General features: G+C 45.6%; 2 long non-coding RNA genes across 2 annotated transcripts in view; both read left to right on the top strand.

The window, feature by feature from the left end:
- The first annotated feature begins 618 nt into the window (after nt 1-618).
- LOC135388565 (uncharacterized) overlaps nt 619-15955 on the top strand; it is a 285782-nt gene continuing 270445 nt past the window's right edge. Inside the window, exons 1-2 of the long non-coding RNA XR_010421462.1 lie at nt 619-648; nt 716-834. This is a non-coding gene — a long non-coding RNA (uncharacterized LOC135388565). The remainder of the gene's footprint in view (nt 649-715; nt 835-15955) is intronic.
- On the top strand, nt 9225-9794 carry LOC135387242 (uncharacterized). The gene is made up of 3 exons (XR_010420970.1): nt 9225-9245; nt 9317-9401; nt 9509-9794. It is a non-coding gene; the product is annotated as an uncharacterized LOC135387242 (long non-coding RNA).

Below are 15955 nucleotides of genomic sequence, written 5' to 3'. Positions count from 1 at the left end.
CGCACGATCCGCCAGGGGCGCTACTGATCGGCACGCCACGATTGGACGATGGAAATTTGAATTCTGAACGCGCACAAGCGTATGTACGACACTTGGCCTTCGGGAGAGGAAAATGAGTTGCGCTGCGCATGCGCTAGAAGTGATGTCACGTGTCTTTCTTTGCCGCCGCCTTGCAGTCTGCTCGTTTCGCGTACACATGCGCTAGCAGATAGCACTTGGCCTTCGGGAGAGGAAAATGAATTGCACTGCGCATGCGCCAGCAAGGACGTCATGTGTCGCTTTTTGCCGCCGCATTGTCGTCTGCTCGCTTCTCATGCGCATGCGCTAGGAGACAGCGGTTTGCTTGAGGATGGATTTGTGTGGTAGGTGTAGGGCCGTGAAGCCAGAGAAGAAGCTTTGCTGCATTATTTCGTCTAAGCGAAATGGATGTCCGTCGATGTTCACCAGGTGAGGGAACGTTTCAGTAACACCTGCGAGTAGCATGTTCGCATGCTACGAGCAGCATGCTTCGAGTAGCATGTTCGGTTCAAAGGTGAGGGCGCTTGAACAAAATTGCTCCATGGGCTGCTCTGTTACTGCAGATTGCAACAAATGAAAGTCCACTTTTTATCAGCCCAGGCACCAGCCGAATGTACAATTCAGAAGCAGGTAAGTATAGGTATCATGCTCTGTTACACTAATACACACATGCCATTCGCGTTCAATGACTTTGCAGGTGTTCCAAAAATTGATGCAGTGGCATAAACCGGCAGTCTGGTGTGTAATGTACACCCATCGTGTGGCGTGTTCGGACTATCTAATTGTATCACCAGTTCCATCTCAACACCGGAGCCGGTAAATGTGTCAGAATTCGTGGTTCCGACCATCTTTAGTTGTGCTTAATTATTCTTATTATTTTGTTCTGGTGTTTTTACTCAGAACTCTCATGCTGCATTTTTAACTGGGCCAACGAAATTACAAAACATGCCAGTTGTGTTAAAACTGGGGACATCGCTTATTTTTGTTGATTTCATATTCTCAGGCATGGAGAGAAGAAATGCAGAAGGCAGCCATGAGTCATTTTACTAAAGGCACAGGGGCAAAAAGATTGAAAGGTGGAGGTTTAAGGTGTTATTGTATTTGTGACTGTTCAGGTGCTTTTACAGAGTAGACACATCAAAGGAAATGTTCCATAGAATCACGAGGTTCCGTCATGCGTGGGGACACCTACCTTGCTGATGTGTCTGCAACATTCCAAACTGGCAAGGTCTCATTTGTCTTCCAAGCTTGCTATTATGCACGTGACTTTGGGCTGTGCCACACTCCACTTTCAAAAACAGAGGAAGATGCAATACAGACAGCCCGTGCAGTACCGTGTAAAGCACTAACTGGAATGCTTTTTTTTTTCTTGTTGTACTCTTTTTTGGAATTATTTGTTTATATTAGGGAAACTACGTGACTGTGTAGCACTCGGCCTTCTATGCAGCTCAGTATTCGAGGTGTGCTGGATGGCACATTGCAAAGGATTCAATTCACCTCACTACAAGGCAGTGCTTGCATACCGCCATGAAGTACTATAATATATATTACAGTGAGAGGAAAGATGACGACAATTAAAGAAGTGTTGCCGTGTTGGTCAGAGCTCAAACAAGCAGTTCAGTGTTTTTCCTCACACACAAAGGCAAGAAGGGTGCTGCTGCTCTCTTTCAATGAGGAAATACTGACTTGTTGCAAGAGGAGGACTTGTTGAGGATTTCTTGCTAGTTCTTGTGACAGGCAAAAACAGCTGTTAAGGCATTTGGGCACCAAGAAAAGTGTGCATAGATCCTATACATGGCACCACAGGTGGGCCACTCTATGAGACAGTTGCGTACTGGCACTCAGTACATTTTGGTAAAAAGCCTCTGTTGCAGTTTAAGAAAACTATACCATCAGTCAGGGGTGCCATCACAGGGGCATTAGTCTAGTACATTGCAGATCACTCAGTACTGGAGAGACATAGACACACAGAATCAAGCGTAAACTGATTAGAATGGCAAAGTGAGCCTGTTGGTACATGGCTAATATGAAGAAATTGGAGCTGTAAGGACAAGGGACATAAAGAACACACATACACAGGACTCGTCCCTTGTCCTTACAGCTCCAATTTCTCAACACCTCAAGGAAACATAACTCTTCAGTAACCTCCGTAAGCCAAAAATGCAGTTCAGGTCCAGTTTTGGATATTTTTGCTGGTCTTGTTGATCGTTAACAACACATCGTTCCAAAATACAACATAAATTACAGCTGAACACCATATCTATGAGCCTATTGGCTTGCACTTCATCGGAGCAGCCCTCTGTTGGCTAACAGGAGGATATTGAACAAGGAACGGGTGACTGGCTGTTCCGTGCACCTTTCAGTGTGTGTGCCTGCTTCTGTTTGCTGCTAGGGTGTCGCTCCAATGAAGAAATGTGACAGCCTGGTGTTTCGTAGGCTTTTGTCCCAAGCTGTACAAATATTGATGCACAGACAGTGTGAAGAAAGAAATAGCAGCAAGACAGTTTTGAGAAGCAGCTTTGCAACTAAGAGCCTACCAAGCAGCAGGAAGCACACCCAGTCAGAGTATTTCGGTTGAATTTATGTTTAAAGACCTTCACACCTACATAACTTACTCATTAATGCAGCATTGTCGTGTGACAACACATGACAGTCCATTAATGCTTTGAACATGCATTGAGCTTTATACCTCTGGTTGGGCATGAAACAATGAATCTTTCAGTGAGCATACCATTTTCCAAATTGCAAAACATCAGAAACAGTTTATTAACATGGCTCATGTCTTGTGCCATCTCCAACTGATAGGAGGGTATTACCAGGCTTGTATCCATGAATCGGTCTTAACAATAACCCCGTTTTCATGATATCCCCAAAACCCTTAACCTCGCTAACAATGTTCTTAGGCTGGGACCACATGAGCTCACTCGGGTATGATCCGTATGGTTTCTGGGCATTGTGCTCCATGAAAATATCGGGTCGAAACATCATATTCACTTTGTTAAAAGGAGAACTACGCTTGGTGCCTTCACGCTTGCTAAGCTCAGATGCTGTTAACATTCTGTGTGCTGTCGTTTATCCAGAATCATGAGCATGGACGGATGTTGGAAAAAATGGGGGGGGGGGTCATTATTGTAGTTACGTCATTACAGCTTAACCGACATGTGTCTAACGCTGAAATGGCAAGGGCACACCCTGTAGGGCGTGCACTGGTGGAAAATTTAGGGGGTGTGGATAAATCGCTGTGTGCGCTACGCCCTTATCCACTCGCATATGGCCTCACATATACCTTAAACCCGTTATCCCGACCCAGAAGCGGGCACTGCAGATTATTCTTTTTTTAGATCCTGATGAGTCTGTCTCATTTGCTTTCCCCTTTTCCGCATCCTCAATGTATACCAACTTGTGAAGTATAAAGTAGCTCAGGTTATGTACCAGATATTTTACACACCTTCTAGTCAACTTCAGTTAGCAACCGTGACTATACCACACCCTTCTCTCGGGCATGAGCACAATTAATTCTGGTTTCCTACTTACCACACTAATTTCGGTCCATTCTTCCTTTCATCCTTTGGGTAGTTAAATTTGGAACACTATCCCTCTAATGCAGTGTTTCTCAAACATTTCCAGTATGTGACCCCTTTGAGCTCCACCATGACCCCCCCCCCTTTCCGAAAAATTGACTTTTTTTTTTAAAGACGCAGATATGTATTTAAGAGACATCAACCACAGAGAGAGCTTCCAAAATGCTTATTAATGTTTTTTAACAAGGATTGATTTAATTTTTAGGATGTATTTGCTTTCTTGGTACAACCAAAACCAATACGTTGGTCTGTGTAACTCAAGCCATATCAAGCTATGCAAGCAAGGCATATCGCATGTCTATTCGGACCCTCCATGACCCCGAGAAGGAGGCTGATAACCAGTCAAGGCTCATTTGGGTGGTCATGACCCACAGCTTGAGAAACACAGCTCTACGCATTTGTTCCAACAATAATCTTGCATCCTTCAAAAACGCGAACAAACGGGACTTATACGTAGGGTGACATGCAGTTACTTTTTTATTGTTTGCATGTCTCTGCTTTGCAATATCTTTGCTATTTGTTTCTTATACTTGACATGTGTTCTTGGTATTTCTGTTCCCCTCAAACTGTGTAGACATTTGCATTGACTGTGTCTTTGACTGTTCAATAGGGCTTGCCCTAGTAATCAGTGTAAACTGTCATGAAATAACAATAAAAATCTCAAAGGTAAAAAAAAATCATCATCTGAAACACACCTGTCTGACGGATTATTTCAACAATCTCCTCACAAATGCTCGATGGGTGATAGTTCATGTAACCACTCCTCTGTCTGCATGGCTCAGGATACGGACCTTGAAGATGATGATGTGCACAGAAACGAGCTGTAACAGGCCGAGGAAGTTTAGATCATGTCGTGAACCTATGAGTTTGTTATTGCCTTGAACGGGCAATCATTGCACAGAGGTAAAACTTATTTATGTTGACTACTGCCTTCAAAGCTGAACTAGACATTTTTTCATGCCCTGCCCGCGCGGGGGCCCTTGCCCCCCCCCCACCGGAACATGAACTAGGGGGGGGGGGGGTGCCGCCTACCCCAGGAAGTCCCGCTAAGAGACTGACACCAACCTTTGGGGCTCGGTGCGCCGGGGTCAAAAGAGTGAAGAGGCACCAACCCCAAAAATACGTCTTGCAATTTGTAAAATATGTATCCGCCCACCATACTCATTATCACAGTAGAAGGTGAGGCGAAGAAACACAGAGGATGACAAAATACATAGCCTGAATTTCGCCAAAGCAATCAGATCAATGAAACGAAGAAGTAAAGGTAAAGGGAAGTAAAGGGAAAAGGTACCAGCAGCTACCAGTGAGGTGTAACGGTAGGATCTTCGGAACGCATATCCGTTGGGAGCGGGTTCAACTCCCGCTGCTCCATTTCATTGACCATATTCATTATATTGCGCGCATTTCGGGTAAAAAACCGAGGATTCAATGCATTTTGTTCCTTTTGCACTCAGCTTTCAAAGGCGTAATGCCTTCAGTTGTGCACATGTTCACTGTTTACGTTCTCTGTTTTTTCTGTTCTTCCTTCCCCTTATTTCTATACCAGGTCTGCATACATCATAGGATCCCACTAGAATGTGTGATTCTTCAGCTTTAGTTTTGTGTTTTTCATTTTTCTTTTCCTTTTCTTTCCTTCTATTTGTTTTCTTTTGCTTTCTTCTTTTCTTTGTCTTTCCGGCATCCATCTGGCTTACCTTTTCTTTCTTAATAAACATATACCCCCCGCCAGAGTACTTACTTCGCGGTGCGCCATTGCCCACCCGCATGAAAATGAAAACTCTCCGCCTCTGCATCCTAGCATCAAACAAGAGCGGACACATATACTGAGAGATAGATAGTCACAAGTTTCTTATTCGATCTTCTGCTGGTAGTTTGCAGGGACTGCTCCTATGAAGAAAAGCACCAGCGCCGTGAACTTTTGTCTCAGGCTGTACACGTGGTGGAGTTGTAGTGATACAAATCCTGAACTGCATGCCACTCCTTAAAGAATCTTAGGAAATTTTAAAATGTTATGCCTTAATTGTTGGCTCTGATCATGACAGAGATTGTGGGAGGCCCCGGAGCACACGTCCCGTTATGTCCTACAACATTGTCAGTCTGGAACATTGCAGACGAATCATCAAAGCAGGTGTCCTCACGCGTGACGGAACCTTGTGATCTGATGAACCTTTCTCCTTTGATGCTCTTCCCTGTAAGAGCGCCCGATCAGTTACAAATATAATAACACTTTAAACACCCACTTTTCAATATTTTTGCTCCTGTGCCTTTTGTAAAATGGCTCTTGGCTGCCTTCTGCATTTCTTCTCTCCATGCATGAAGATCTGAAATCAGTAATAATAAAATCTCAGTATTAACACAATTCTCGCCTGTTTTATTTTGTTGTTCCCAGTTAAGAATACAGCATGGGAATTCTGAGTAAAAACGCAAGTACAAAATAATAGGAATAATTAGGCACAACTAAAGAGTATACCGATAACTGTCAGAACTACGATATTTGTTACATATTTACAGACTTCTGTGTTGACATAGAACAGGTGATACAATTGGATAGTCCGAACACGCCACCTGAATGAGTCGAAGATGATGGGAACTGACGTTCTGTGTCTGAAACACTGTGATTTCCTTCTTTCAAAATTAGTCGAACTCAACAGTATGGGTGTACATTACGCACCAGACTGCCGTTTTGTGCAACGCTGCAACACCTCCGAAATAGTGCATTGAGCGCGAATGGCATGTGTGTATTATAGTGTAACAGGGCATGAGACGTACCTACCAGCTGCAGAATTGCACTCGTGCTTCTTAATTCAATCGGAAGTTGGGTACATTCATTTGGTGCTGCTGTTGCCTAGGCTGAGAGAGTGCCGCCTAGAAAAAGTGAACTCGCACTTGTTGCATATCTGCAGTAACAAAGCGGCCCACGGAACAATTTTGTACAGACGCCCTCATCTTTTCAACCGACCATGCAACTCGCAGGCGTCACTGAAACGTTCCCTCACCTGGTGAACATCGACGGGCGTCTATAGTGAGGAACTTGAACGGAACATTCAGCAAATTTGCTTCACCATTACCACGGATCACATCCTCAACAGCCCTCGAGCAAACCGCTGTCTGGCGCAGGCGAAGCGAGCAGACGGCAAGGCTGGCAAGGCGGCGGCAGCAAAGAACGACACGTGACGTCAGTGCTGGCGCATGCGCAGCGCAATTCATTTTCCTCTCCCGAAGGCCAAGTTAGATACTGAGGGGTATCATTGCCGCGTCACTCACTCTTCCAGGTGCTTCCGCGCAAAAATGTAGCTCCTACTTCTCATTGGCTGCTGTGTGGGACGCCTTGCGTTCTAGTTGCCTCCGCGGGAAAAATGAAGCCATTATTTCAATTCCATCATTTTTTGTTGTGCTGATTATTAATAGGCCTGTTCTTCCACACGAAAGTTGCACGGAGGGTTTTTTTCACGTTGTTGAAATACTGGGAAATTTGGGCGATGCGTACAAATTTACAAATAGCCGCCGTCGGCGTCGGCGTCAGTACAGCAAACGCATCGCGTTTTCGGGGTTTTCTGCCACCGCTCTTCTGTATCGGTCAGGGTTTCGAAATACGCGTCCCCGAGAGCAGAAACAAACTTGCTGGCGGAGGCGCTGGGCTTCGGAGAACAGAAATATGTAGATCAAACAAGGAAACGTTTGGAAATGTGGTGGAGAGGAGGAGGACGCACCCCGTCCAAAACCCCTAAACACTTCGCGGCCTAGGAACTATTGTCTGGATGTGAGCTGTACTGGGTGAGGAGGAGTGAGCCAGTGCCGTGTATGCCAAAGGGAGTCTGGCCATTAGAAGGAGCCTAAAAAAGAGGCGCAACCTGTCAATCAAACTTAGGCGCATTTCATTGGTTACCGTTTTCCGTGGGGGCTGCCATGACACCAAATTTTCTCGGCACAGTTCCCCTAGAAGTCGGCCCAGGACGCACATTTCCCCAGGGCGTGAGTCGTGAAGTTGCCCACATACGTGAGGCCGACAACGGCAAGCCCTTTCACCACCACCACCAAATTTTCTCCAAGATGGAGGATGGTGTTTGGAACGGCGAAGCGGAGATTTCGTGACAAAAAATTTTCACATACTACTTTAACTTCATACTGTGAGTATATATCCTCATGTACGCGTGTGCAAAATCAGCTTCAACTTTCGCTCCGCCATCATTATTTACGTGAAAATGGTATGTTTCGTCGCTAACGTTAGGCATAGTTAACATTGTGATACCAGGAAAATAGCAAGAAGGACGACCCTTATACGTAGGATTTTGCAGTATATAATTGCATTTTATTTATACATACATCTTTGCTCCTTTTCGATTCAATGTACTTACATTACGTGATATAAAACTTCATACCGGCTGTCGTCTGCTACGAAGAAGCGGTTGTACCGCCACCCTGGCCAATGACTTCTGCCAGCAACCATTTCTGCAATTCTGAGCCTTCCCAACATGCCTCTCTCCGTGCAGATGGCGTTGATAAAAGTGGGCGCAAAATCCGTCGTTTCGGTCTGTCACCAGTGATATCCGTTTCAATCCAAATCCATCAATTTTCTCCAAAATGGTAGCGCCCAGTAAATAAGGGTGAGGTATAAGTACTGGATGGATGTAACAATAGACAACTGTATATCGACCTGTGATTGGCTAGATACCTCAAAAAGTGGGTGGAGCCTCAGGTATAGGCAGGTCCCATTAATGGCCAGACCACGACCTACTAGATTATAACGACCACGTCACAATCAGAAAACCCTATGAGGAGCCTGTCCGCACGATCCGCCAGGGGCGCTAGTGATCGGCACAACACGATTGAACGATGGTTTGGACTGTGTTTCAATACTCCGGATAGACGGCTTCTTGGCGGTCTAACCGGAAGTGCCGCCATCTTAAGTCTGGTTCCAATTCCTGCCAAGACAGCTACTAAGGCGCTTCTCGCCTAGTCCGCTTCGATGCAGACTAGTTGGTAAGTCTCTGAGGGCTGCGCTGGCAGGACGGCGGACGCCATGGCAACCGTGACGCGCTTTGGAGGGATCGAGGAGCCAGAATCGCTGGAATCTACTACGACCGCATCATTCAAATGTAAGTAACGCGAATAAATTTTCTTAATCGTGATTGCACCATAAAATAAATAGTGGGTCCGTCACCATCGTTCAGCGGCTTAGTAACTTCGGGTCCACGTGGTTTTTGTTATGCGTGGTATATTATGAATATTTAAGGTTCCATGTTCTCGGCGTTTATTTATTAGATTCGATTCGGTGGGTGTCCTTTGGCAGTCATATATATGCTTGTCAGGACATTTTCGCCAGAAATAGATGCCACATAATCAGCAGTTATAACCACTAGAGTATTAAATAGGAAGGCACTATTCCCGAAGCGCGTGTGATATGAGTCATGACCAAATGACACCTTTTAAGTGCGTTAGAAAGTAAATGCGCGACAAAGCGACAGGTCTCAGGGTTTACTTTAAACTGCACGGTGATGTTTGTTAGAAGTCTAGCATATCCCTGATTACTTCAAGCTTTTGTTCTTTTTCAGTTACAGAAGAGCGTACAAAAAAATTCATTATGAAACGACACGAGCTAAAGCACCTATTCAATGGCAAGAGGAATTCTGGACGACAAGGCTGGGAGTGAGTGTTCAAGTTTCCTCTGAAAAACTGTACACCCTCAGGGCTGAACATATTTCTTTGTGTCCCCATAGACGTATCATCAGAGAGCTAAATATGGTGGGCGCCACACCAGAACAATGCAGAAAGAAGTGGCTGAACCTGCAGCAGACATACAAGGTATATTTTCCGCATTGATATTTCATGACTGCATCTACAGTTAACTGACAAATGTATTTTGATGAACTGTAAGTGTGACTTCGTGCTGCGTCGCCCTGCCTTTTCAGAAGCTGAAGGACCCACCCACTGGCGCCGGGAGTGAGGATGGGGAGTTGTCATGGCCCTATTACTCATTATTAGACAGCATCATGAGTGGTCGGGCCATTATCACTCCACCATGCCTAGTCTCCTCAGCTGGTGTGGCGAGTCCAGTGCCACAGGCTGCAGCAACTGAGTCGGATTCATCTAACAACACGAGCCCAGAGGCAAGTGAAGAAAGGAGGCCAGTGAAACGCAGGCGCTGTGTCTTTGATATGGAGGCAGGCCTCCTGGAGGAAATGCAGAAGCAGACAGAAATTATGGGAAAGTTTAATTTATTGTCAGACAAGCTTATGCAGCATTAAAGAAATGTGGAAACAAAGGCAATGTTGAATGTGACTTCGAAGAAAGTGACATATGTAACAATTTACATAGCTATTTAGCTAAAAGCTATGAGTTAAAACGTGATGGTAGTCATGATCCACGGATGATGAGCTTGTGGGACATGACAATCGTGCAGCAAGCTCACTTCGAAATCTCGTAGCGTCGCCTTCACCCTCTATGTTGCCAGCTAGCATGCCTTCTGGCTCTTCTGACCCCTCCCATAGCTCTTCGACACAAAAGTCCTCAGCTCGAATGCACACATTGTGCATAGCGGCACAGGCAGCAATTACTAGGGGTGCCTTCTTCACCGACACCTCAAGTGCCTTTGTGAACACTGATCGCCACCTTCCCTTCATAAGTCCAAATGCCCTCTCCACTACAGATCGGGCCTTAGAGTGTAAGGTGTTAAACCTGCTCTCAACAGGTGTCCGTGGATCCTTGAAGAGTGTGATCAGCATGATTGGAGAAGATATGCAGGGGTAGCCCGAATCTCCAAGAATAGCAAAGCCCGGCGGAGGATAGAGGGATTGCTGGTAGAGAGGGCTATTTCTGAGCACACGAGAGTCGTGGACACTCCCAGGGTACCCAACAAATATGTCCAGAAACACACCTTCATGGTCACAAACTGCTTGCAGCTGCACAGAGTAGAAACGCTTTCGGTTTATGTAGTCGTCATGAAGGGCTACTGGAGCCAGTACCCTCACATGACACCCGTCAATGGCTCCCACAAACCCAAGGAAGTTCTTATTGCGGGACAACCGTGCAAAGCCTTGCTGCACGGCATCTAACTTCTCCAGTTGTGTTGGGAAGACCATAAGATGTAGCTTCGCCACAATTGCCTTCAGAACACGGTGAACCATGCGAAATGTTGTGGTTCTTGGTATATTGAAGACGCACCCAACAATCCGAAATGCGGAGCCACAGCCGAGCCAAAACAGGAATGTCAGTAACTCGACTTCCCTCGTCCAGCCGTGTGTCCTTGGTGGCATGTCACTCCAGAGAATCCCAAGAAGTATCCTGAAACTTTGCCGGCTTATCCTAAAATGCTGCCTGAAGTCCAGCCGTTCATCAGTCAAATATTCCGGCATGATGCTACGCATCTGTGGGTTGCAGTAAACAGGTTCCACCTTTAGAGATCGAAAAAAAGGCACCATGTTGAAAACCACTCTTGTTCCTTAGCATGGTAATTCAGGAAAAATACATTGTATGATACATGCACACTGCCATTACATAAGCCATTAGTAAATGCTGAAGTGCAAGAGCGTCGGCTAGCCGCTACATTACTAGAAACAGTAAAACCTGAAAGAGGAGGAAAGTAGCTTCGCGAGTTTCATTGTGTAAGCAAATGCTGCTCAGGTTTTGCAGCATGTAGAGGAGTTATCACAGCAATTCACTTCTGATAGCAAACCGTGATACTTCGTTTTAACGTCAACTTTAACCCGTGTACAGCAAACAAGTTTCTTTACTTACATTTCTTCGGGCTCTGATACTGCTGCGACGAGTACAAGACACTGCAAGAGCATGTCCACTGCAAGAGCATGCGGTTTCTTGCAACCGTGAGCAGAATGATGGTCGACAATAGCAAGGATATTTCCTCCAATCTTATGTTTGATGCATCCATGGCAAGGCTAAACAGCTAGAACAAGTGCTAGAACAAGCATGGAGGAAGAGCGGAACGGCGAAGCGTGTCTACAGTTTATTACAGCTACCGACAGATGGCGCGCGTGCAGCCGCCAGCAAGCCTGTCCCAAATCTCCAGTCCGAAGTCGTCTACTTAGCTGTCCAGTCAGACAGCTTATCCAGCGCCGACTATTGAAACACAGCGGACTTCTGAACGCGCAGAAGCGTGTGTACGGTAGAGGCATGGAGGAAGGAAACACAGGAGCGACCGTTTCGAACAGATTTCCGTGGGACCCCTCTGGCGGTCGCTTCTGTCAAAACCGCCATTACTTCCTGTCCACCACGTGATCCTCTCTAAAGTTTCGGTTTAGCAACGTCTTTGTTGCTCGCGCTGCTTTTCGTGCTTTTACGCTTTTCCAAAGTCATTTACTCTTAAAATGTGAGTACCATTGCGGAAACAACGTTTTGTGGACGTGTTCTTACCGCGGTTGCGGCTGTCGTTCAACAGAAAGCAGCTCTGTCACGGGAAGCACGTTTTATTCGTAAGTACGTACTTGATCGGTTGTTTCATGCCCCTGTCTGCGATAGTCTTCTTGAATCGTTCGTTTGCAAGCTGGCGCTGTGCTACAGCTGCAGATCCATTTGATTTCCTCCATTGTATTGCAAGTTTGATTACTGGCATGCGTTACCACTTCAGCAACAACGACACAAAACGTAGCGACGTCGTTACACAAACGTCGCTGCCACGGATGATGTTTCTACTCCTGCGTGCTTGTCCTACAGACCGTGACCGGTCTCGTAGTAGAACGATAAATCAAGAGTAAACCTCCGAACACACACAAATAAAACTGGATGCGCGGTGTTCATCACAATGAAACTACAAGAGAATCACGACTCCCGTCGTCTGCTTAGACAGCTGGCCTGCGCATGCTCTTGGGGTCACGTAAGCGGTCACATGGTAGACAGGAGCATCCCAGAATGCAATGCGAAGGCCGGCACCACAGGGGTGACACAAACCCGCCATTGCTGTAACTACCCACAAGCGGGTGCCTTTGGCAAAACTGCCATCTTGTCCTGGTCGCACGTCACAGAAAACGTCATTTTGAGGTCATGTGACTTTGTTTACATGTAGTTTTGCCGCTTACCGACATATCTCCGTCGTCATAAAGCCAAGAAATTAACATATTTTGCCAGCGTAAACCATGCGGTGCTTCTTCCGCAACATGGTACCCCATTTCTCCTTAGTTTAAGTACATAGCATCGGCTCGGTGAGTCCTAACGGGCGGTCGTCATCACATCTTTGGAAGTCGTCAACAGTACGAGGCCTTATGTGCAAAAGTGCGCATTTTACTGCGAGATTATCGGATAAAAATAATTACCGTGATCAAAGACATCCAAAACGTCGCGCAGAAACAACAACCGCATTGTTTACAAAGGGTTTGGCCGCCGATCACGGGCGCCGACATCTTTAAGGTCACGTGCGCCTTGACGTTTACTGTGACGTGCGACCAGGACCTGTCCAGGATGCATTGCGTTCGCCCAGCACGCTTTCGTCTACGGAGCAATACATTGAGTGCCACCCCTGTGGCCGGCACGCTCGTCCCAATGGCAAAACGTTGGAAGGGCCGCTCCTGTGTTTCCTTCCTCCATGGGTAGAGGTGTGCGCCGTGAGAATTTTTTCCGGCGGCGGCGTAGAGCACGTTAAATGGACTGTCGCATCCGGAACCGTGGTTACGAATCCAATACCAATGTGTTCGGTACACTACCACGAGCTATTTGCCAAATTTTCTCCTTCCAAAACGGACCGGGTGATGAGGAATCGAATTTAAAAGATCCGGTTTCGTTTTGACCCTCGAAAGCGCCAGCGCCAACAACATCGCGTGACGCAAGGTCGAATCTGGCTAATCCGCTGTGAAGGACGCTGTCGTCTGCCGCCAAGTCTGGGGCTGCTTTGTTTTTTTCCGGCACGTCGCCCGTAGTCACATGTGACACTTTCTAGTGAGTCGGATACTATCGCTACGCTTGCATCCTTCGCGTGGGATGTCGTTTGGAAACCGATGCAGCGTTCCCGACTCCAGGAAAACTTCCTTCGAAAACCTCGATGTTTGATTTCGCACGCCAAAGATACAGCTACAGCCAGACCCCAGACGAAGCGAAAGTTGGAAGCAGCTACATCACTAGCGGGTATCCAGATGAAGCAAGGAGTGTTCATGCTGTCCGTGTATGCTCCTCGCATTTCACCGATAATGTGTACCTGGATGAGAACATCATGGAAGTGCAACTTGGATTGACACAAAAAAGGAACGAATTGAAACTTGACGCCGTTCCGACAGTGTTCCACGAACAAAGCGAGCCAGCAACTTCGACAGTAAGTCACAATGTCTATGTAGTTTCCCAATCGGGTCTGTCACTCTTGCGCGTGAGTAACTTAGCAGCAAAAGACGAAATCGGTACAACGTAAGGTATCCCCTAACCTATGATTAATAACTAGGTAAATAAAATACAATAAACAAGTTCAAGTGATGTCATTCATATGAACGTGATTGACTTTTCTCGTTGTCGGACGCGTTATCATGAAACTTTCACTGTTACTGAACCTGTGACTTTTGTGGAATGTGGTAGACATGATTGGTTTTCATGTGTATTACAGCTGCAGGCAGGTCGACAGGGTCAAGCGCAAGTGGTACGTATATTACTTAAATACATATAATGTGTTTACAATTTTTGGACACAGAACAATTCGCAAACTATGAACCCCGATCACTAAAAGAAAGAACTGACGCTGTTTGTGTGCTGGTGTTAGAAACAGGCACTATACAAACAGTACCTCTGTGCGTAACATAAGCGCCATAACCCACTTCCCAGTTACCTTTTATCTCTCTGTTTGTGAACTGTTTGTGTGCTGTAGGGCGGCAGTTTTTGCGGTTGTCGTAGCCAACTTGAGGTGCACTTTTGACGTTCTGTGTTATAGAAGGACCAGGTGTTGCTGATCAAGTCCCATCCATCCATGAAACGGCGCCAAACAATGTACGTGTGTGCACGGCAATTTTGCTGAGAGACCTGGCTTTTACACTAATGCCTTTACGACGCCTCTGACAAATTAGGATCTTCCAGAACAGTGCTTTCTTCATCCAAGTTCAAGAAGTAAAGAGAATGACTTCATGGCTTCTACTGACATCTCACAGCTACATGCCAAGACAAAATAACTTGACAGCAGGAACTGAAAAGAAAAAAAAAGGTCCGTTTCAGGTCCACCCAAATCTTTGTGCAGAGGCTGACAACAACAACGCTATTGTGAGATGATGAATGATGCTGATGCAGCGTTGAGATTAAGCCCTTGTTTCCTTTTTTGCAATGCTATACATTACTGCTGGTTAAATGTAAAATGATGCACCTACCTCCAGACATTAAAGGGGCTACCAGAGATGTAGTGTCAATTCAACAGAAAACCTGCATGTTCTACGAGGCACTGTCACATAAGCATTCGCCAAATTTGCTGTCCTGTGAGCTTTGATAGGATATGCCATAGATAGTAAGAGGCCTCTTACTGTAAAAGGGAGGTGCATTAATCGAGTAGTGGGGTCTGAGGCATGAGGGTCATTTCAGGATATACTAACCCTTCTAAAATTTTACACTTGGTTATGCCCAGAGATCGATCCAGATCCCCCCCAACACCCCGAGTTTTTTTCCTGTGTACCACTGTTATAATGAAACCGTCCAATTTACTGTCCAATCGTCCCATTTTCATTGCAATTGAAGTACTTACAAAACTGTTTATTTTATTTTTTATTTTTGTGAGTCCCCGCTTCAGATCCCAAGGGACATTGCCAGTGTGGTGCACGCTGATAACTGTCTGTGCATAGCAAATAATAAATATATGTGCGTGAAGCACATGTGGATGTGGACTTGTGCAATGGCTCTTGAATGGACAACACTCAGTCAACACAAAGATTTATTCACATTTGCGTAACTTATTGCCTGTCATTATAATAATTATTATAATACATAGACAAGAGGTAATGCTCTGCCAAGGATCTCTGAAGTTACAGTCTTGAAAGCTGTTTTCAAGACAGTGGTGCTAAAAAATTGGATCAATGGCAGGTATCAAAATTTGTTTTGCTGTATCAAGGCAGAACAATCTTCCGTGGGAATGACAAATTTTGGACATTCCCAGACAGATGTATCACTTACTATGATAATGAGGTGTAACTGTACCATTAGTGAGTTATGAAACGTTACCTGAAATTATTTGGCGTGTTATATCCCTCACATGCTATAATACTGCCAACGATAAGAAGCATTACACTATCATTAAAAGTATAACTGTCACTTATGGCCAGGTAGTTTATTGCTCCTGCCTATTCCTTTGCACTTCTCGGGATTACTGTGGTAACACAGATTCTGTTTCACACTTCTCAATTGGAAACTACGCAAGTCTATTATGGTGTAGGTGTGAACAGGAAATGAGGCAC

The sequence above is a fragment of the Ornithodoros turicata genome, chromosome 3, assembly GCF_037126465.1.
Source record: "Ornithodoros turicata isolate Travis chromosome 3, ASM3712646v1, whole genome shotgun sequence".
NCBI lineage: Eukaryota > Metazoa > Arthropoda > Arachnida > Ixodida > Argasidae > Ornithodoros > Ornithodoros turicata.
Note: the sequence above shows the minus strand (reverse complement) of the source record. Positions and strands in the feature narration are given on the sequence as shown.